Consider the following 22,737-nt stretch of genomic DNA (forward strand, 5'->3'; position numbering starts at 1 on the left):
AGGACGCCCATCTTGCGATTTGTATCGAAAGACGGGCGTCCTTCTCTTTCGAAAATAAGCCTGACAGTGAACTTGTGCATCTCTTCTTTTTCATCGTCTTCCTCTGGAACTCTTCAAGTCTTCTTACATCCTTAGCAAGATGCAGCCTCTGGAACTGAACACAATATTCCAAGTGGAGCCTTACCAATGACGTGTACAAGGGCATTAACACCTCCTTTTTTCTGCTGGTGATTCCTCTCTATGTAGCCCAGCATCCTTCTGACTATGGTCACCGCTTTGTCACATTGTTTTGCAGCCTTGAGATCCTCAGATATTATCACTCCAAGTTCCCTCTCTTGGTCTAGGCTTATCAGCTTCTTTCCCCCTAGCACATACAGTTTCTTTGGATTTTTACTCCCCAAATGCATCACTCTGCACTTCTTCGCATTAAATTTTAACTGCCAAACATTAGACTATTCTTCTAACATTTGCAAATCTCTTCTCATGTTTACTTATACTGCCTAAAATTTTGACTGTACAAGAAGACCTTTGACAGTCTGCCCTTTTTAAAACTTTTACCTGGTTAATTTTGGTTTTGTCTTTTTAGCTGGAAGTGAGTATGCTATAATAGTACAGTAAGTTCTGAGTGGCAGCTCCTGAGGAAGCATTATAGTGAAACGGAGGGCTCTGTCGAGCATCTTGCCATTTCAACTAAGTGCCACTGTTTTTTCTTTAATGATTGATTGCTGTTACATTTTATAACACTTTTGTATGCTTTTGTACAATGTTGCACTTTAATGCATTTTTCTGATGATGGCTGCAAATTGTTTTTTATGTTCACTTATTTGATTATAATAAGTGACATGGCTCTGAAGTCTTTTCCTCCCACTGGATACAAAAAGTTTCTTTTTTTTTTTAGTACTTATATTATACTTACACTGATATGTTGAAGTTACACTGATGTGGTGAAAATATTATTTTTGGTTTGCATCAGTTATGCAATATGCATTAATTAATTAAAATATAGGGTGTCTCTCCTTAGAAACCCATCTTGTCCCCATCTATATATCTACAATTGGCCCCTCAGCTACATAGTAAGCTGTATTGTAGAAAAGCATTAGTATCATATCTATGTTATTTGAATGTTCTAATGATGCTTATTAGGCGTTTCATTGCTATCATGCTGACATTTTATTTTATCTTTGTTATTTGAATGTTCTTCCATTCTGTCTATTATGGCAGTTTTTGTATTGTGCTGACATTTAACATATTCCTGTTATATGATTGTTCTGCAATGCTGTTAATTGTGCATATTTCATGTTAGTCCTATTTGGTTTTAATTTGCCATTTCCAAATTTATCTCATTTATTGTGTTTATATTTGTATTTGGTCATTTTACTATTGATCTGCTATTAGCAAAATTGTAAGTTTATGCTTAACTATACCTGCTGTACACTGCCTTGGGAGAATCTCGTCATAAAGGCAGTTAATAAATCCCAATAAATAGAATCAATGTTGGAACCAACTTTTATTATTATTGTGGAGGAGTGGCCTAGTGGTCCTGGGGAACTGAGTTCGATTCCCGGCACAGGCAGCTCCTTGTGACTCTGGGCAAGTCACTTAACTCTCCATTGCTCCATGTAAGCCGGATTGAGCCTGCCATGAGTGGGAAAGCGCGGGGTACAAATGTAACAAAAATAAAATAGATACTATTGGAGATTCTACATGGAATGTTGCTACTATTGGAGATTCTACATGGAATGTTAATGTTGCTATTCCACTAGCAACATTCCATGTAGAAGCCTGCCCTTGCAGCCGTGCAGGCTTCTGTTTCTGTGAGTCTGACGTCCTGCACGTACGTGCAGGACGTCAGACTCACAGAAACAGAAGCCTGCACGGCTGCAAGGGCAGGCCTCTACATGGAATGTTGTGGAGGAGTGGCCTAGTGGTCCTGGGGAACTGAGTTCGATTCCAGGCACAGGCAGCTCCTTGTGACTCTGGGCAAGTCACTTAACCCTCCATTGCCCCATGTAAGCCGGATTGAGCCTGCCATGAGTGGGAAAGCGCAGGGTACAAATGTAATTAGAAAAAAATTATTATTATTTGAATTTGCATTTAACAATCACAGGAAATGTATCCTGCAATTTCCACATTCTGGAGAGAACAACAAGACAATATGCAAAAAGAAACATAAGGATAATTCAATCTTATCAATTAGTCCACAAAAAAAGGAGGGACAAGAAAATTAAACAAGGGAAAGTTTCACTTTTTCCATTAAATCCCACCAGCCAGCCCTCAACAGCGGTAATCAACCCTTAGCCCTCAATGTTTGCCAAAACAAAGTCCAAAAATGCTTTGGAATCTGTAAAGAAATAACTTTTACCCTCAAATAATAAAACACATTGACAAGGACATTTTAACACAAAATTTTGAACCTAGAGCCAAAGCTCTGGGACATAGCGTCAGCAATTCCTGACGCCTCTTTTGCGTATCTTTGGAAATACCAGGAAAAACACGCACTCTAGAGCCCCAAAACATCTCATTCATAAAACAAAAGTACAAATGAAAAATATTATTCCTATCAGGTTCTAAAGTCACCAACAAGATTGTCCTTTGGGTAACAACTTCAAGAGATGACTCAAGAAACTCTGTTAATCTGTTTTGCGGACCTGGGCTCGTTTAGATCTCTTTTGCCAGGAGCCACATAGCACTCATTGACCTGGGGTATCCATATTATTTGTTTACAGGTATTGCCATGGACCTCTGATTATGTTATGCTGATCCTTTTTTTTTTTTAAACATATTTGTGTTTATTTGGGGGGGGGGGGTTGTTTGCTTTAGTGTTCACCGCGGGAGGTGGTGGAAATGAAAACGGTAACGGAATTCAAACATGCGTGGGATAAGCATAAAGGAATCCTGTGCCGAAGGAATGGATCCTCAGGAGCTTAGTCAAGATCGGGAGGCAGGGCTGGTGGTTGGGAGGCGGGGATAGGGCTGGGCAGACTTATACGGTCTGTGCCAGAGCTGGTGGTGGGAAGCGGGACTGGTGGTTGGGAGGCGGGGATAGTGCTGGACAGACTTGTACGGTCTGTGCCAGAGCCGGGGTTGGGAGGCAGGGCTGGGGAGGTGAGGATAGTGCTGGGCAGACTTATACGGTCTGTGCCTGTGCCAGAGCCGGTGGTTGGGAGGTGGGGCTGGTGGTTGGGAGGCGGGGATAGTGCGGGGCAGACTTATACGGTCTGTTCCCTGAAGAGCACAGGTACAAATCAAAGTAGGGTATACACAAAAAGCAGCAAATATGAGTTATCTTGTTGGGCAGACTGGATGGACCGGGCAGGTCTTTTTCTGCCGTCATCTACTATGTTACTATGCTACTATGTTTGTATGACAAACGCTTTAATAAAACATATAAAATACAGAATGTAGCGGGGAGGGGTGGGATAAATAGTTAAAAGATTGATGATGGACTGCAAGACTCTGGTTATATGGAGTGCACTTCCAAGTTGGAATTTTTGTAAAACAAGATTGTGGAATATGTTGTTTTTCTCTGATCTGTCATCAATAAAAAATGTTAAAAACCAGAAGAAACCCTGTTAAATTCAATTGATCTTTCTGCTGATTCCCTGAGCTCTGAGAATCACCCAACATTAAATATTGCCTTTTGCCTATATCTGCTGGTCTGAATTTCAAATACATTATTTTCTGTGGCACCTCCACCCGTACCTATAATCAGTATTATTTTCTACTTATAGCCACTTGTTAAACCTCGATTATGATACTCTTTAGGTAACAATAATTGTCATCTCTTAGCCTACCACCTACTACTAATAATAATTCACTGTAAGCCACATTGAGTCTGCAAAAAGGTGGAAAAATGTGGGATACAAATGCAATAAATAAATAAATATTGGTAAATATTGGGCCAGAACAAGTGCTGGCATAGAGGGGCATAATTGAACGAAAACGTCTATCTCCATGGGCGTTTATCTCCGAGAACGGGTTCGTGAAGGGGCGGACCGAACCGTATTTTTGAAAAAAATAGACGTCCATGTTTTATTCGACAATTTGTGAGCTGGACGTTTTTGTTTTTCAGCGATAATGGAAAATGAAAGCGCCCAGCTCAAAAACGAATAAATCCAAGGCATTTGTTCGTGGGAGGGGCCAGGATTCGTAGTGCACTGGTCCCCCTCACATGCCAGGACACCAACCGGGCACCCTAGGGGGCACTTTTACAAAAAAAAAAAAAAGGTAAAAGAGCTCCCAGGTGCATAGCACCCTTCCCTTGTGTGTTGAGCCCCCCAAATCCCCCTCAAAACCCACTGCCCACAAGTCTACACCATTACTATAGCCCTAAGGGGTGAAGGGGGGCACCTAAATGTGCGTACAGTGGGTTTGTGGGGTTTGGACGACTAATAAGCATTAAGCAGCACAATTGTAACAGGTAGGGGGGGATGGGCCTGGGTCCACCTGCCTAAAGTCCACTGCACCCCCTAACAACTGCTCCAGAGACCTGCATACTGCTGCCAGGGAGGTGGGTATGACATTTGAGGGTGAAAATAAAAAGTTGTGAAACATCATTTTTTGTGGTGGGAGGGGGTTAGTGACCACTGGGGGAGTCAGGGGAGGTCATCCCCGATTCCCTCTGGGGGTAATCTGGTCATTTAGGGCACTTTTTGGGGCCTTATTCGTGAAAAAACAGGGTCCAGGCAAAGTGCCCTAAATTCTAGCTACAAACGCATACTTTTTTTCCATTATCGGCGAAAGGCGCCCATCTCTCCTCGGCCGATAACCACGCCCCAGTTCCACCTTCGCCACGCCTCCGACACGCCCCGTCAACTTTGTACGCTTCCGCGATGGAGTGCAGTTGAAAACGTCCAAAATCGGCTTTCCATTATACCGATTTATTCGTTTTTGTGAGATAAACGTCTATCTCCCGATTTGGGTCGAAATCTAGGCGTTTTTCTCTTTCAATTATAAGGTGGATAGTCTCTGGAGGTTTTTTTTTTTGTACCCCGCACTTTCCCACTCATGGCAGGCTCAATGCGGCTTAGGTACTTATTTGTACGTGGGGTAATGGAGGGTTAAGTGACTTGCCCAGAGTCACAAGGAGCTGCCTGTGCCTGCAGTGGGAATCGAACCCAGTTCCCCAGGACCAAAGTCCACCACTAGGCCACTCCTCCACTCCACTTCAAAATCTCAACAAAATACTTCCGTATCATATCAAGCCATGAAATCAGAGGAGATTTGGTAAAATTAACAAACCTAAGATTTTCCTTTCTGATTTGGTTCTCCAGGTATTCCATCTTCTTAAAAGAATACAGCTTATCTTTTAACAGAGCCACATTAATAGCCTGAAGGTCTGCTAATTTAGCCTCCAAAGTTCCGATCTGGTTGGTATGTTGCTCCAGAATCTTATCATGAGCAACCATAACTCCAGAAACCTGACACATCTGAGTTCAAAAAAATTCAGTTACTTTATGAAAAGAGTCTATAAAGCTTCCCATATGGAATCCATTGTATCAACTCTTACCAACTCTGTCAGCTTCGGGGGAGTGAGCTGCAGCAACTCCCCTAATGGAGGCTGTAGCTTCACAGTTTGTTGTATCCGTTGCATTTCTTCCTCCCTTGATGTTACCTTTTGCGATGCAAAAAACACCACAGGGGATCCCTCTAACATGTCAGGGAAAGGTCCATTTCCAGCCAATCCTCAACTCTGTCCACCCGTAGCATGTGCAATTGCAGGCTGTGGAGGCATTATCTATGCAACAGGGCTCAATGAGGCACCATCTAAAACATCCGGAAACGGAGCCGAAGGTGGAATTGGGGTGGAAGCCGCAATAGCGCTGTAGTTCTCGAGAGTTGTCTATCGTAACCTGGAAAGGAGAGAAGGAGCAGATCCCCCGATGCTCACACCCCTTCCTCTTTCTCACCATATCGACAGAGTGTCTGGGGATCACAGCCAGTCCAGGAACAGAGAACAACCTCGGTAAGCCAAAAGGCATCCAGCAGTTGTTGTTTTTGTTTTTTTAAGTTTTTTTTTAAATACATAATGTCAAACAACCAACTGCACATTTACATATTGCTTCTACATCAATCTATCCCTGTCCCCAACTTTGACCCTCCCTCCCTTCCCTCCCTAAGGCATCCAGCAGTTGTGACTTACACCGTTGCCATCTTGGTTCCATGGCACCAACTTTTGATGATGTAAGCTCATGTGACGTTTATAGAATACATGCTGTTTTTGGCCCCAACCAATAAACACATCCATTCTCCATCCCAAACATGCCCCTTTTATTAGTGTGTAATTTTGGTGACCATCAGCCATATACCTATGTACTGTGACCCTTTATAAAATCACTAGTAAAAAAAGGTCCGTTTCCGAAACCAATGAAACGGGCGCTAGCATGTTGTTTTTTTTGTGTGTGTGTGTATGTGTCACAGAGTTATTTTTTTTGTGTGTGTGTGAGGGTGCGGTGTGTGTGCAGGTTGTTGATGATGGAGGTGGTGCGTCGGTGTGCGGTTGTTTCGTTAGTTTGGCAGCCAGTCTCCAGCGATTCCTAGGCAGGGAAGGAGTACTCCTCCCCCTTCCTTGGTCGCTGTTTGCTGCTGGCTGGGTCGTGGGTAATCCTTCCAGCTGGGCCGCAGCTTGTCCTGTTCACCCACGTCCCAGATGGTGACGGGCATGTTGTTTTCCGGCTCCTCTGACTCCATGTCAAGCGATCCCAAATATAGTCTGTGCTATAGGCCCTCTGGCATCCTTCAGTTCTGGCATTAGGCATTTAAAAATTTCTCCCCCCCCCCCCCCCCCCCTCCCCTGGTCTATTTTTGCACATACCCACAGCAGGAATATTCTTCTCTCGTTCCAGCGGTGGTTCTGTGCTCTCCGTGCTGCACAAATAATGAGCCATTCTGCTGGGGAATGCTCCTCCCTTATTGTCACGTAGTTTCCTCTGATTGGTCCGTCTTACATTGCCTAGTGTTGCCTGGGAACGGTGTTGTGATGGTCCTTTGTGTTCCAGAATGTTGAGGGTGTTTTTTCTGATTGGTCCGTCATGCGAGGGCGGGGCAGAGAGACATGGTCAGTGTTCTGGTTTCACCACCATGAATCCATGAACCCTTCAGTGAGTGACTGAGTGACTTCAGAACGTTGTCTTCAGAACGTTGAGGGTGAGTTTTATTATAGTAGATGTTTAATGCATTCTGAGCCATTTCCACCCACATGTGCTCAACCCAGCCACAGAAATAGTACCTATCTTTTACCAAACTACCCCAATTTGTTTCTGCCTTTTTATATACATTGCCCTAATTTCCCCATAAGCTTGAGAAGATTCAATGACTTTAACTATTTAACTCTGTTATTTAGTCAGTGGCTTCAGTCATTACAATCTTTCTTTTCTAAGTAAAGTAAATAAAAACACAGTGTTAGTGTGCCAGCAGCGGCACTGCCTTCACTGTGGTGAAATGCCTTGGATTTCTGTTCTTCCTGAAATTGTGCAGTCTCGTTGACAAGGAAGGGTAAAGACCCTCCAGGGTTCTCCAAGAACATCAATATGTTTTGTATTTAATGTGCTGGCTCCGTTACAGCAAATTAAAGAGAGAAGGTCTGGTACAAGATAATACAGAAAGTACCGTAGATCCTCTCTCCCTAGCCATGCACTACACGCTGAAAACGACACTCCAGTGTGGAGGAAACAGTGCATATTACATTCCCCCTGAAGTAACAGAAGAGGCATTAGACGAAGCCCTGAATCTTAATGGTACACATCAGGAAAACATCTGAGCTTGGGCCTTCAATCACCAACACTGCAGGATTTAAAAATGAATAAACTTCACATTGTGTTTCTCTTATTTATCCTTTATGCAAATTGTCCCTGGGAGGACACATTATGCTCACGGCATGGCACAGCGCAGATTTGCATTAAGGCTTCCAGGGCTACTTCTCCTTTATGTGCTACAAAATACTTTAGGCCTTTTGAATGGGCTTGAGGTGGAACAAAATGAATGAGAAAAGACCTATTTGGGTCAGTGTAGTTTCTGTGGAAAAATAAAAACACAAATATAATATTAACATGGTACTCTGAGAATCCTACATTCCAAAATATTTCACTCATGTATGCACGACAGGAATGGTAAATAATTGTTTGAATTAAATCATTTTCTCCAATATTTTTTTTAAGGCTGTAAAGCCACTAAATAGAAATACAAAAAATCCAAAATTTTCTCAGCAAACATTATGATCAACTGAAAGTTCAAGCTGGCTGGAAACCAATACTGTGGCAGAATCTAAGTGGGATAAATTCAGTATAGGGGCCAGAGGTAAGACTATGGCTAAGGTTGGGTAAAAAGCATTCAGGAGCCTGGATCTCATAGACAGTTTTATCCTCATCTACTCAAAATGATAGAAGACTAAAAAGGGAAGATGAGAAAACTGTACATTGCAAACACAGATAAAAGTCAACATTAGAAAGCTCCTATTTACGTAAAAAAATCCACACTATGTGGAGAGTTCAAGGAGCATGATTTGGGTGTGACAAAAATTTACACATGTATCCCCCCATTTTAAATACATGGGGGGAAAGTTCCACATTAGCTCTTTACACCTGCGCAACAGTTCAACAGCACACACAGATGTTAAGAGTTCTCATTTTGGCCAGGGCTTTACACAAGGGATTAAAAGAGTCATTTTCTTTAATCCCATGTAGTTTAAATAAAACCACGTTAAAACTGCAGCTTCAGTACTTAATTGGCAGCTCTTACATCTGTAAAATGTGGCAACTACATTTGAAAGTGTCGACAATTAAACAAGGAAGTTCCAAAATTGCTACTTTCACATATAAGTACCAACACGTCCAATTGGAAGCTGCAAGATCCGTGACATTCATTTTTTCAGTATGCCCCTTTGTAAAATGGCAGCTTCTGCTCTACATGCTGGCACATATACCTGCCCTCCTACATGTATTTTAGAAAAGGCCCTACATTGACAGTTCCTTTTCTAAAATACCACCAGAATTAAGCAAACCCAACCTGGATATCTCAATTCTGATCTCTATGTTCTAAGTAAAATAAGACTTGGAAAATACAAGAGGAGAAGAATCCAATCATTGATTACATTGTTTTATGAAGACAGACAACATATATTTAAGAAATATGTAGAGCTATCTGGACCCCCCTCTGGACTTCCCTATAAAACTCTGGTTTGTATCCTATTAGATCATTGTTCAGAGGTCAGACTGATCCGCAGCTGTCCCTCTGAGTCACAGAATACCAAAAGGTAGAAGATCTGGTCATGGGGAGAATGGATCTTAACTTCAGTCAGCTGAGACTACAAAGTAAAGCTTCTATCACTTGTAGACCCCAATCTGGGCGCACTAAACATTAGAGACGCCCATAGGAATGCACTGGTATCTCTAACATTTAGCGTGCCAATTTTACCACGCTCCAAAAACATGATCGCGCCTTACTGAAAGACCCTCTACATCAGCTAAACTGAAAGAAGAACAGACACAAAACAGCTGGGAGATATTTGGAACTACGTGCTAAAGAGTAAGAAGTATATTTACCACCTGATTACTGGTAAATATACAGGTGTGGATTTGGAAGTGAATGAAATTCCTTGAAGTTTCTTATATGAAGTGTTACAACCAAGTTGCCAAGATTTTCTTTGATATTATGGACTATTTGATTTTTGCATTGTATTTCTTTTATCCTGTATATACTTATTAAATATTGAAGGGGATGTAGCTATCAATGTGTTATTTTACTACTAACTGGTGCTGTTTTGGAAGGTACCATTTTATGCAGTGAGATGTGGAAGGGCATAATCGAAAGGGACGCCCACGTTTTCCTGAGGACATCCTCGCAGGACGTCCCGGCGAAGGGGTGGGGAAACCCATATTATTGAAACAAGATGGGCGTCCATCTTTCATTTCGATAATACGGTTGGGGATGCCCAAATCTTGACATTTAGGTCGTCCCTAGAGATGGTCATCCTTAGACTTGGTTGTTTCTGATTTTCAGCAATAATGGAAACTAAGGACACCCATCTCAGAAACGACCAAATGCAAGCCCTTTAGTCGTGGAAGGAGCCAGCATTCGTAGTGCACTGGTCCCCCTGACATGCCAGGACACTAACCGAGCACCCTAGGGGGCACTGCAGTGGACTTCATAAAAAGCTCCCAAGTACATAGCTCCCTTACCTTGTGTGCTAAGCCACCCAACCCCCGCCAAAACCCACTACCTACAACTGTACACCACTACCATAGCCCTTACGGGTGAAGGGGGTCACATACATGTGGGTACAGTGGATTTGTGGTGGGTTTTGGAGGGCTCACATTTACCACCACAAGTGTAACAGGTAGGGGGGAGGATGGGCCTGGATCCGCCTGCCTGAAGTGCACTGCACCCCCTAAAACTGCTCCAGGGACCTGCGTACTGCTGCGATGGACCTGAGTATGACATTTGAGGCTGGCACAAAATATTTTTAAAGTTGTTTTTGAGGGTGGGAGGGGGTTAATGACCACTGGGGGAGTCAGGGGAGGCGATTCCCTGATTCCCTCCGGTGGTCATCTGGTCAGTTCGGGCACCTTTTTGTGCCTTGGTCGTAAGAAAAACTGGACCAGGTAAAGTCGTCCAAATGCTCGTCAGGGCTGCCCTTTTCTTTTCCATTATGGGTCGAGGACGCCTATGTGTTAGGCACACCCAAGTCCCGCTTCGCTACGCCTCCGACACGCCCCCGGGAACTTTGGTCGTCCCCGTGATGGAAAGCAGTTGGGGATGCCCAAAATCGGCTTTCGATTATACCGATTTGGGCGACCCTATGAGAAGGACGCCCATCTTCCGATTTGTGTCGAAAGATGGGCATCCTTCTCTTTTGAAAATAAGCCTGCTAGTTACTCATAGCTGGCGTTAACAGTAAAATAACAGATCTTAATGGTGGTCCACATCATAACTTTCCTCCTGAAGTATAAGTAAAGGGTGTTTTTAATTTCTTAAAGCCACTCTGTTCTCCAGTGCTCTTCTGCTTTGTATATTTTCTGTACTTATCTCTTTACAGTTATTAAAGTAAGCTCATTACTACCAAAAAATCCTTTATAGTCTGTGTGCCCCTGTTTATGTGTTAAATGTGAAGAAGATAAATTTTGGCCACAGACCTTACTATTTGATTATATAATCACCTCAGAGGTCCCTAGGCCCCAAACAAGGTCTGCCTTACAAATACGAGAAATTTGACTAATAAGAATGTGCATGGAAAAAGTTTTTCGTTTCATTTCTCTTTGGATCTGTTTTCATTTCAATCAGTTCATTCATGTTCAAGCTACTGGAACTCATTTAGAAGCAATTTGGGATTCTAACAGTGGAGTTTTCCACCCAAGTTTTATGAAACTTACTTAAAACTTGATGACAGAAATTCAGCAGCAGAAGGAAAGTACCTCAACCAGTGGTGCGAACACCTTAAAACAACAAAAGTGAGGCAAAATATCACAAACAGAGAAATGAACATCGTAAGGCATCAAAAGAGGAGCAAAGCACGGCATAACAATGGCAGAAATACTCCAAGGACCAAACCAAATGAGAAAATAAATTGTTCAAACAACAGTAGAGGGGTCCGAGTGCATTTTCTTAAGTCATTTTGGATGTACTGCAGCACAGATTTTGATGGGTAGAATCAGGGACTGCAAATCCCATATGAATTTGGGATGTGAGTTCACACTAGAACTGGTTGAAAAATCTCCCTTCTGGAACTGGATCACGTGGCAACTCTGTACACAGCTATTTGATAGTAGGGACGTAAAATGCAAGATCAGTGCCAAACAAATGTAGAGAAGGAAATGAAGAAGACGAGGCAAGAGAAGAAATGGAAAGGCCAACCTGGAAAAGAATTTGTAAGACTGACTCATGGAACATGGAAAAAAAGACTGGGACCAGCCAAATTCCCAGACAACAAAGGTAGAAATTTGTATTTAATACTTTGTAAGGACTGAGATGTACCTGCTTTGTAAAATGTACAGGAGAAAATGAATTTCTGTCTCTTTTTTACCAGTATTGCACTGTTTATAGAATCTGGCTTCCTTGGACAGTGAGGGGGGGGGGGGGGGTCTCTATTTCAACTTTGTTGTTGTTGTTGTTTTTGTGGCTCCTGTAGGGCTATTTCCCTGTGAGCCTCACTCTGCTGATCTCAGCCTGTGTATACAACTATGTCAAGATGGGAGCTACATTTGTACAGCTGAGCTGTAGTGTAGGGTGTATTATTCTATTTTCTTACCTATATAATAAATTAGTATATTTCACAGCAGTGACTTTACTTTTATTCCAGTTCTCTCTAACAGAAGAAAAGTTCTGGTGTAGGCCCAGAACAGCCAGGTTCCTTTATAATATATACCCCTGGACAGAGCTAGGAAGTTGGTTAAGCCAGACTCCTGTAAACGGAACCTGGGAATTACTCATTGGGTAGCTTTGCCCAGAAGAGTTATTCACCTATAAATGCTTACACTCCCCATTCTGTATTAGATTGGTAGAATGGAATGTTGTCACAATTTGGGTTTCTGCCAGGTGCTTGTGAACTGGGTTGGCCACTGTTGGAAACAGGATACTAGGCTAGATGGACCATTGATCTGATCCAGTATGGCTAATCTTATGTTTATATAGATGAGGGTCTGTCCATGTTCTGCATGTGTGACTGAGGTGAAGGATTCTGCTAGCATGTAGTCTCTGTATAGGAATGTGTAATAGTGCAGTTTGTTCCAGTTTCCCAATAGCAGGTGTATTGGTGCTCCACAGTCCAGTGTAATATATATAGATAGATAGATAGATAGATAGATAGATAGATAGATAGATAGATAGATAGATAGATAGATAGATAGATAGATATAGCACTGTCTTCTGACAGGTGGGTTAGGGCTGTTATGGTGTGGTAAGTTTTGTGTTCTAGGACAGTCCTGGAGTACCCCTTTGCCAGTCACCACACAAACAAAAGCCCATCTGATTTAAACAAGGTGTCTAGCAGTGGAAGGAATGTGTGTGCTATTCTTGAATATTTTTACTTTGTAGTTAAGAAGACAGGTTGCCTGCTCTGGACAGTCCAGGGATCTCTTCTGCGTCCTGCCTCCTGATGTAACTTACTGTTTCCTTGTAGGCAGGACGCAACAGAGACAGCCTGTATTAATCATTGCCCGCCATAGCACCTGAGCAACAACACAGACGCTGCTGTCTAGCTGACACCAACCAGCGCCTATTTTATAAAAGTCTGCTCCCCCTGAGATCAGAACCTGGCTACGCCTCTGCATCACCCCTTACCCCCCAAAGCACCAATGGAGGGGCCAAGGGCACCAAACAGTGGGATGAACACCCTTAGATAAAGAGAGAGGGGGAAAGCAGCACCAATAGTGGCAAAAAAATAAAAAAAAACAGGCAAGGCAATATGAGAAGACAAGTCAAGACTAATGCTGGCAGGATCACCTCAAGACACTGGAAGAGGGGCAAAGGATCCCATTCAAATGTATGAACACCCCAAACTGCCAGACCAACTATTGGAAAAAAAATCACTGGCACAGAAATATTAAATTTGACAAGTTCTTTCTTAGAAGTACGGGTTATTTCTTGTTATCTCAGCAGGTTAATATGACAGCCTCATGACGTTCTGTATTTCTAGAAAAGATAAACATTTAGGGCCTTAATTGGGCAGGAGAAGCTCCTGACTGATTAAGCTCTTCTGAGTTGGCTGGATGCCAATATTCAGCAGCACCTAATAGGTAGAGCCCTGAACATTTCTGCTGACCAGCCATTCCCTAACAGGCTAGGTTAAGGGTGGTCTGAGGCAGGGGCGTAGCCAGACTTCGGCAGGAGGGGGGTCCACAGCCCGAGGTGAGGAGGCACATTTTAGCCCCCCACCCCGTGCCGCCAACCCCCCCCCCCCCCCCCCGCCACCAATTTTGACCCCCGCCCCTGTCATTGCCGAACCCCCCCCCCCCGCCAGCAAAGGTAGGCAACGGCGGGTTGGCGGCGGGAGGGGGGTTGGGCGGGTCGGTGGCAGGGGGGTCCAGGGGCAAATTTATGGGGGCCCAGGCCCCCGTGGCCCCATACTGGTTACACCACTGGTCTGAGGGTGGAGCTTGGGTGGAGCAACAACTTAGCCAGCTAGCGGCGATATTTGGTCCACTAACCAGCTAAGTAAGTGTATAAAGTTAGGACAGCAAAAAGGCAACCTCAGGATTAACAAAATGTCACACAAAACAACAATCCTGATACATATTAATTTATGCTGGGCTAAAATATTACATGTGTGGAAGAGCTCTCATAGCTAAGTATTAACCCATCAATGCTGCCCACAAATCTAAGTTGTCACTTGGGGATCCTTTTACTAAGGTGCACTGAAAAATGGCCTGCGGTAGTGTAGGCGCATGTTTTGGGCATGCACTGAATCATTTTTCAGCGCACCTGTAAAAAAGGCCTTTTAAAAAAAATTTTGCCAAAAAATGGATGTGCGGCAAAATCAAAATTGCTGCACGTCCATTTTGGGTCTGAGACCTTACCACCAGCGGTAAAAACTCACGCAGTAACCGGGTGGTAATGACCTACACACGTCAAATGCCACTTGGTGCACGTCCGTTATGCGCGCCTGAAAATAAAAAATATTTTTCAGACACGCGTATCGCACGTGTGCCAAAAATGAAATTACCGCAAGAGCCATGAGGTAGTCATGCAGTAACTCCATTTTGGCATGTGTTGGGCGCACATAGACGCTTACACGGCTTAGTAAAAGGGCCTCTAGGTTATCTGTACAGATACATAATCACTGGGTCACCTCCAATAACAGTGTCCAAACGTATATATAAAAATAAACAAATTATCAAAATGTGTAAATAAGTGAATAATTTGCACAGAAAATCAATATAGAAAGTACTTATCTGATGCAGCTCTTCACTTTAAAGTCTATGCTTAGCTCAATTTACAGTTTCAATAACAGTCCCCAGAGCTTTAGTCAATTTACGGAATCTCACATAATTAAGTTCCAGTCGAATGGCAAAGTATTTCACAATTGTGGATCTAAAAAGGCAAATGTCCGTTGCCTAAGTAGATTGTAACTGAACACAACAGGGAATCTTAATAATGACAAAAGACAGGAGCAAAAATTCCACTGAGTTTCATAAAGGACCATCACATCACCCTGAAGACCACACACAACATTTTAAATTTAATTCACTTTTCTACATGCTCTGTCACTCCAATCTTGTGATTTCTCAACATCATAAAAGACACAAGCTAGCTAAGCAAGACCAAACCATCTGTGAGATTTGCCCATCAAAGGTCATCCTTGTATCAAAATAAATCCATAAACTACATATCTCCTGAGTCAACTTCAATGAGATATCATTAATCAAAGGCTGCACCTTCAAGTCACTTCCATAAAGGGAAAGGGTATGAAATTTGATATACTACCTTTCTGTGGTTACAATTAAAACCATTTACATACTTATTTTGCACCTGGAGCAGAGGAGGATTAAACAACTTGCCAAGGGGCAGAGCTATGGTGGGAATCAAACCCAAGTCCCTTGGCTCTCAGGCTACTGCACTAACCATTAGGCTACTCCTCCTCTGCAAAGCTTTTATCTCTGTCACAGTTGTGGCCGTTCCCTTATGTTCAGACCTACTGTTTCTCTGTGACCTCTCCAGTCTGCCTTTTTTCCTATTGTTGTTCTTCCTGTAAGCCAAGCCTCACTTTGGTCTCTCTGCTTCTGCTTCATTTCCTGTTGTTGTTCTTCCTGTTAGCCAAGCCTCGCTTTGGTGTCCCTGAAGCCAAGCATGCTTTGGTCTCCCTGCTTCTGCTTCATTTCCTACTTGTGACATAATCAGCCTCCTCCTTTATAAGGACCCGGGAGCTTTCCTATGTTGCCTTTGCAAGAGGTCTCTTAATCTGTGTTACCTGTATAGGGCATATCCCTGCTTGGCTTTGTTCCTGAAGGTCTGTTCTGTATTTCCCTGAGTCTTGTGTTTCAATGCTTTATTTTGTTTCTGTGAGTTTGCTTTTGAACCTTGATCCTAAAGGCCTAGTTCTACAGCCACACCCTGCCCTTGGTGTCTGATTCTGTTTGACTTCCCTTGGCTTCTGCTTTTAGTCTAGCCCTACTTTTGACTCTTGCTATAGTTAAGCTCTGTGTTTAAGCCAATCTCTGTGTTTAGCCAAGCTCTGTTCCTGTTTTCCCCTGTTCTGTTTCCTGTTTGTATAATTCTTGTCTGTTAATTCTGAGAGTCTGTAGAAGACAGCGTTGTCCCTAATTACCTCGTTCTATGCAGGTGTGTCTGCTGCCTCTCAATCTGCCTGGCCTTTCCCTTCCAACTGTGGATGCTATTAAGCACATTGCTTCTTTGTTTGTTTGTTTGTTTGTTTGTTTGTCTTCCCTTAGTCTGCTTAATCCTTTGCCTGCTATGTTTGCTTCCTGGCTCTTGAGCTCTGTTTCTGCTAAGTTCTGTTCCTGTTGTGTGTTTGAGCCAGGTTCTGCCCCTGCTATGTGTTTGAGCTAGTTTCTGTCCCTGCTCTCTGTCAAGCCATGTCCCTTTCAGTATCCTGTTCTCTGTCAAGCCATGTCCCTTTCAGACTCCGGTTCCAGCCAAGCCCGTTCCAGAATCCGGTTCCAGTCAAGCCAAGCCCGTTCCAGAATCCGGTTCCAGCAAGCCAAGTCCGTTCCATCATCCTGTTCCAGTCAAGCCAAGCCAAGTCTGTTCCAGCATCCTGTTCCAGTCAAGCCAAGCCCATTCCAGAATTCTGTTCCAGTCAAGCCTGTTTGAGAATCCTAAATCCTGTTTGAGAATCCTGAATCCTGTTTCAGCCAAGCCTGTTTGAGAATCCTGAATCCTGTTTGAGAATCCTGAATCCTGTTCCAGCCAAGCCTGTTTGAGAATCCTGAATCCTATGCAGTTGGATAGGCCTTGAACTCCTGGATATAGCTAATTTTCCGGAGATGGGAAGGCGGTAGAACGAGAGGACATGAAATGAGATTGAAGGGGGGCAGACTCAGAAAAGATGTCAGGAAGTATTTTTTCACAGAGAGGGTGGTGGATGCTTGGAATGCCCTCCCGCGGGAGGTGGTGGCGATGAAAACTGTAACGGAATTCAAACATGTGTGGGATGTGCATAAAGGAATCCTATGCAGAAGGAATGGATCCTCAGAAGCTTAGCTACAATTGGGTGGCAGAGCAGGTGGGGGAAAGAGGGGTGGTGGTTGGGAGGCGAGGATAGGGGAGGGCAGACTTTTATACGGTCTGTGCCGGAGCCGGTGATGGAAGGCGGGACAGGTGGTTGGGAGGCAGGAAAAACTGCTGGGCAGACTTATACGGTCTGTGCCCTGAGAAAGACAGGTACAAATCAAGGTAAGGTATACACATGAGTTTATCTTGGGCAGACTGGATGGACCGTGCAGGTCTTTTTCTGCCGTCATCTACTATGTTACTATGTATGTTACTATGTTACTATGCAATTATAATTTAGCCTCTGGATTACATCACATATGAAACTGGCTGCAGGGAACATCCTAATAGGCTGTAAGATAATCTTTTGTACTCACTGTCAGGTAATTTCTTGTTGCACACTAAAGTGGCATAGCTGCTTGGCTCAGTAAAAGGCCACATTGTCTGGAGGTACACGAGACTCATGTGGAGGAGTCTGACTAGGAAGTTAGGTTGCAATCCATTTGTATCTCCATTACTCACTCTGGGGATAAAATTGGAATTCACACCAGGTATTTAAGGAGGAATTTTCAGAGATGGGTTGTACAAAGATCTGCAGTGGATAGTGGACCTTTTGATGAGGATAATCAGTTGCTTACATTTCAGGTTCCTTGGAGGAAAGGAGAAACAGGGGTGACGTGATATAGACGTTCAAATATTTGAAAGGTATTAATCTGCAAACAAACCTTTTCTGGAGATGGGAAGGTGGTAGAACTAGAGGACATGATTCGAGGTTGAAGGGGGCAGACTCAGGAGTAATGTCAGAAAGTATTTTTTCACAGAGAGGGTGGTAGATACATGGAATGCCCTCCTGTGGGAGGTGGTGGAGATGAAAATGATAATGGAATTCAAACATGAGTGGGATAAAGGGGAAAGACAATGGGATTCATATACCGCCTTTCTATGGTTTTTCCAACTACATTCAAAGTGGTTTACATATTGTATACAGGTATTTATTTGTACCTGGAACATTGGAGGGTTAAGTGACTTGCCCAGAGTCACGAGGAGCTGCAGTGGGAATCAAACTCAGTTCCCCACGATCAGAGTCCTCTGCACTAATCACTAGGCTACTCCTCCACAACACAAAGGAATCCTGTTTAGAAGGAATGGATCTATGGAATCTTAGCGGAGATTGGGTGGCGATGCTGGTATTTGAAAAAAAAAAAAAACGGTGCAGGGAGGACTTCTACGGTCTGTGCCATGATCGTAACTGAATAGATATGGAGGGGCTGGAGCGTAAATTTTAAGGGACTTCGACGTTAGCTTCAGAACTTTTAGTACAGGAACAGTGCTGGGCAGACTTTTACGGTCTGTGCCCTGAGAAAGACAGGGACAAATGAAACTCGGGTATGCATATAAAGTATTACATACCATGTAAAATGAATTTATCTTGTTGGGCAGTCTGGATGGACCGTTCAGGTCTTCATCTGCCGTCATTTACTATGTTACTATGTTAATACCTCTTACCATCTCCATAGTAGGTATTGTGTCCTCGGCTTACCCAAGGCTTCCTTAGCATTACAAGTTGATCAGGCCCTAGAGCACTGCTTGCAATTGACTGTTGCGATTAGAATTAGACTTACAACTTTTCACAAGACTTTGGTAGATCTCCTCCCAGAAGCGTAGCCAGGTTGACGGATCAGGGGGAGCGAGAGCGGACTTCCGCCGGAGTCGGCGCACATTTTCAGTGCTACACAATGAAAAAAAAATAGGCACCGGCAGAGCTCCATTTGGGGGAGCGGCCGCTCCCCTGGAGCCCCACCTAGCTACGCCACTGTCTCCTCCCACCAATAAACTATGAGGGCCTGGCACAAGTGAGGACTGAAGACCTTGGCACTATCATCACCCTTAAGATATTATAAGATAGTTTCAAACGTATTGACACACTCTCTACTAATGTTTTGTTACGAGAAACTCAGTATAAATTTTTAATTAGGGCATACATAGCTCCTTGGCAGGCTTTCCTTGCTGGTCTTCCTAGAGAGGGCAATTGCCCAAAGCATGGGAAAGTCAGAGCAACATTGGGGCATATGTTCTGGCACTGTAATAAAGTACAGACTTTGGGGGGAAAGGTGGTGACAGTATTGCATATTCTTCTATATGGAACGTTTCCTCAGCTGTTTGTTGTTTGGTGACATGTCATGAACACTTGATCTTCACAGTGCGCAAAAAGCCCTGAATACCAAAATGGCTACAAAAACAGTGCTGTTGAGATGCAGATCCTCTGCAGGGCTGCCAAGAGATGGGGCAGGGCCCAGGATAAAAAAAAACCTTCAGGGCCCCCCTAACCCTGCACCCCACTTATTGCATCTGCTCCCTCGGTCTGTCTTCTCTCTCCTGCTCCTGTGTGTCAGGACCCTAGTTATCACATTAATGTGTACTCTATTCTGCCACCATAGGTCCTTCTTCCTGCCACATCTCCTCCCACCTGTACAGAAACAGGAAGTACTTCACAGAGGAGGAGGAGGAGGAGGCAGGAAGAAGAACCTGTGGCAGCAGAGCAGGGTTAACATGTTAACGTGAAAACCTGGGTCCCAGGCCCGGCACTCAGGTGCAGGAGACCAATCCAGCCTTCTTCTGCATGTGTGTGCCTAATAAGTGCATAAGTACATCAGTATTGCCACACTGGGACAGACCAAATGTCCATCAAGACCAGCATCCTGTTTCTAATAATGGCCAATCCAGGTCACAAATACCTGGCAAGATCCCAAAAAAGTACAATACATTTTATGCTGCTTATCCCAGAAATAAGCAGTAGATTTTCCCCAAGTCCATTTTAATAATGGTCTATGGACCTTTAGGAAGCCGTCCAAACCTTTTTTAAACCCCACTAAGCTAACTGCCTTTACCACATTCTCTGACAACGAATTCCAGAGTGAAGAAAAATTTTCTCCGATTCGTTTTTAATTTACTACATTGTAGCTTAATCGCATGTCACCTAGTCCTAGTATTTTTGGAAAGAGTAAACAAAAAATTCACGTCTACCCATTCCACTCCACTCATTATTTTACAGACCTCTATCATATTTCCCCTCAACCGTCTTTTCTCCAAGCTGAAGAGCCCTAGCCGCTTCAGCCTTTCCTCATAGGGAAGTTGTCCCATCCCCTTTATCATTTTCAGTGCCCTTTTCTGAAGCATTTCTAATTCCACTATATCTTTTTTGAGATGTGATGACCAGAATTGAACACAATATTCAAGGTGCGGTCGCACCATAGACTGATACAAAGGCATTATAACATCCTCATTTTTGTTTCCATTCCTTTCCTAATAATACCTAACATTCTATTTGCTTTTTTAGCCACTGCAGCACACTGAGCAGAGGGTTTCAACGTACCATCAACGACGACGCCTAGATCCCTTTCTTGGTCGGAGACTCCTAACATGGAACCTTGCATTACTTAGCTATAATTCGGGTTCCTCTTTCCCACATGCATCACTTTATACTTGCTCACATTAAACGTCAACTGCCATTTAGACACCCAGTCTCCCAGTCTCGTAAGGGCCTCTTGTAATTTTTCACAATCCTCTTGGGGTACACATACTGCATATGTTGGGAAATGCTGCAGTAGAGTAACTCTGAAGTTGAAAGTCCTTATGCTTTTTCTTATTATTTTCAGTCGGTTCCTTATTCCATTTTCTGAAGGATTTTCTTTTAGCTGTAATAGCTTCCTTTACCTCACTTTTTAACCATGCCGGCTGTTGTTTGTTCTTCTGCCCTACTGTTCTATAGACTATCTGTTAATGTTGTGGCAGAAAATTCAAGTTTTAAAACTATGGGGAAAAGGATATGGAGACTAGCTAATAAAGTTTGCTTCTTTTTTTCCCCTTCTTGAATTCTAACTGAATAAAATAATGTCACTTATCCAGAGAAATGTCCTCTTCTCTCAGAACTTCTGAGAAAGAAAGTTAAGTGGGACCTTTTCCTCTCTATATAGTTTGGATTCTAAGAATACTGTTTCAAACTTTGAAGCTAGCCCAGTAATCAGATGGCTCTCAGTAACCTTTGCAAATATTCTACTTCCTCACACCTTAATTAATTAATTAATTAATCCAATCTGTGATGATTTCAGTTTTATTGACAATGGACCTGGCATTGATGTAGCGGAGACGTAGGGTAAGATGAGACTTGGTGTTGTGAGATGATAAGGGAATATTTATAATTTGTCTTGTAGTTTGTGCTTTGTTGTTAATTGCTTTAGACATTTTTGGTGATATGGGCTTAGTTAAACTATCTTCTACCAATGATAGTTGGTGAGGTTGAAATGGATTTCTGTGGTTGTGAATATTACGTGAGGATGTAATTAGTTTGATTGGTCTTTTATGGTGATGGAGCATTGGTATGAATCTAAGATCAGGTGGGAGGGCTTTGGAGGTTGCAAGGATAAGAGCACGTGAGAGAATGGTGATAAGAAAGTTAAGGAGATTCATTTTGATGGAGAGAGGATTTACTAGTGATAGGGAATGAGGATGATAATTAGCAAGACTGTCTATTGATAGAATCAGCTAGATTATATCTTGTGAATTAGCAAGACTGTCTATTGATAATTAAGCTAATTATAATATAAGATAGCTACTATGAGATCTGAATAAAAATATTCAACAATTAGTAAACAGCTGTAATTAGGTGAGGTCGGTAGTGAATAAATTGAGGTGTTAGGGAGGCTATATAAGAGGTGTCACTCTAGGGGTGGGTAGGTAGAGGGGTAGGGTGGGAGGGTCTGTTAATATAGTGTTAATATAGTGAACAGCAGATACCACTGCAAATAGGCAGAGCCTAAAGCAGGATGGCAGGATAGTTTGCTGCCAATCTCTAGAAGAGGAGATTCTCTGTGATCTGCTTGTTCAAAGGTTAATTTGCTTTCTCCAAGCAGACACACACTGGTCACACCCACTGAGTTTAAAAGTGTCAGTTGGGGAAGGGAGGAATTAGCAATGTCTGATGGAAAAGAGAGAGATCTGATGACAATTAGCTAATCCATATAGTGCTGAGAACAGCAGATACCACTGCAAATAGGCAGAGCCTAAAGCAGGATGGCAGGATAGTTTGCTGCCAATCTCCAGAAGAGGAGATCACCTACGATACTCCTGCTAAGACGTCGACGCTTACTCTGACCCCAATGTTATACTCAATCCCTCATCTTCTTCCCTCCATCCTTTACCATTTCCCTCCCATTCTCCTTCCCTTTCATCTATCATATCCTTGTCTACCTTCTCTATTCTAGTTCATTATGTTCTTTTCACATGTCCTTTGTAATGCCTTTCATAATGTAAGTAGTTATGATCATCACAATGTATAATACTGTTCCTACATTTCCTTGTTTTTACTGTATTCTTTACCATGTAAGATGCTTTCTTTTACTATGTAAGCCGCACTGGACCTGCTGTATGTGGGAAAGAGCAGGGTACAAATGTAATAAATAAATAAATAAAATAGAGAATTTTGGTCAGACTTTTCTTTTTAATATGTGGAGAGAGATTTCATAGTTGCCACAGGTGACAGAAACAGTTTTTAAAGGTTGTTTGAATTTGTGGGATCAA

Source organism: Microcaecilia unicolor, chromosome 2 (assembly GCF_901765095.1).
Source record: "Microcaecilia unicolor chromosome 2, aMicUni1.1, whole genome shotgun sequence".
Taxonomy (NCBI): domain Eukaryota; kingdom Metazoa; phylum Chordata; class Amphibia; order Gymnophiona; family Siphonopidae; genus Microcaecilia; species Microcaecilia unicolor.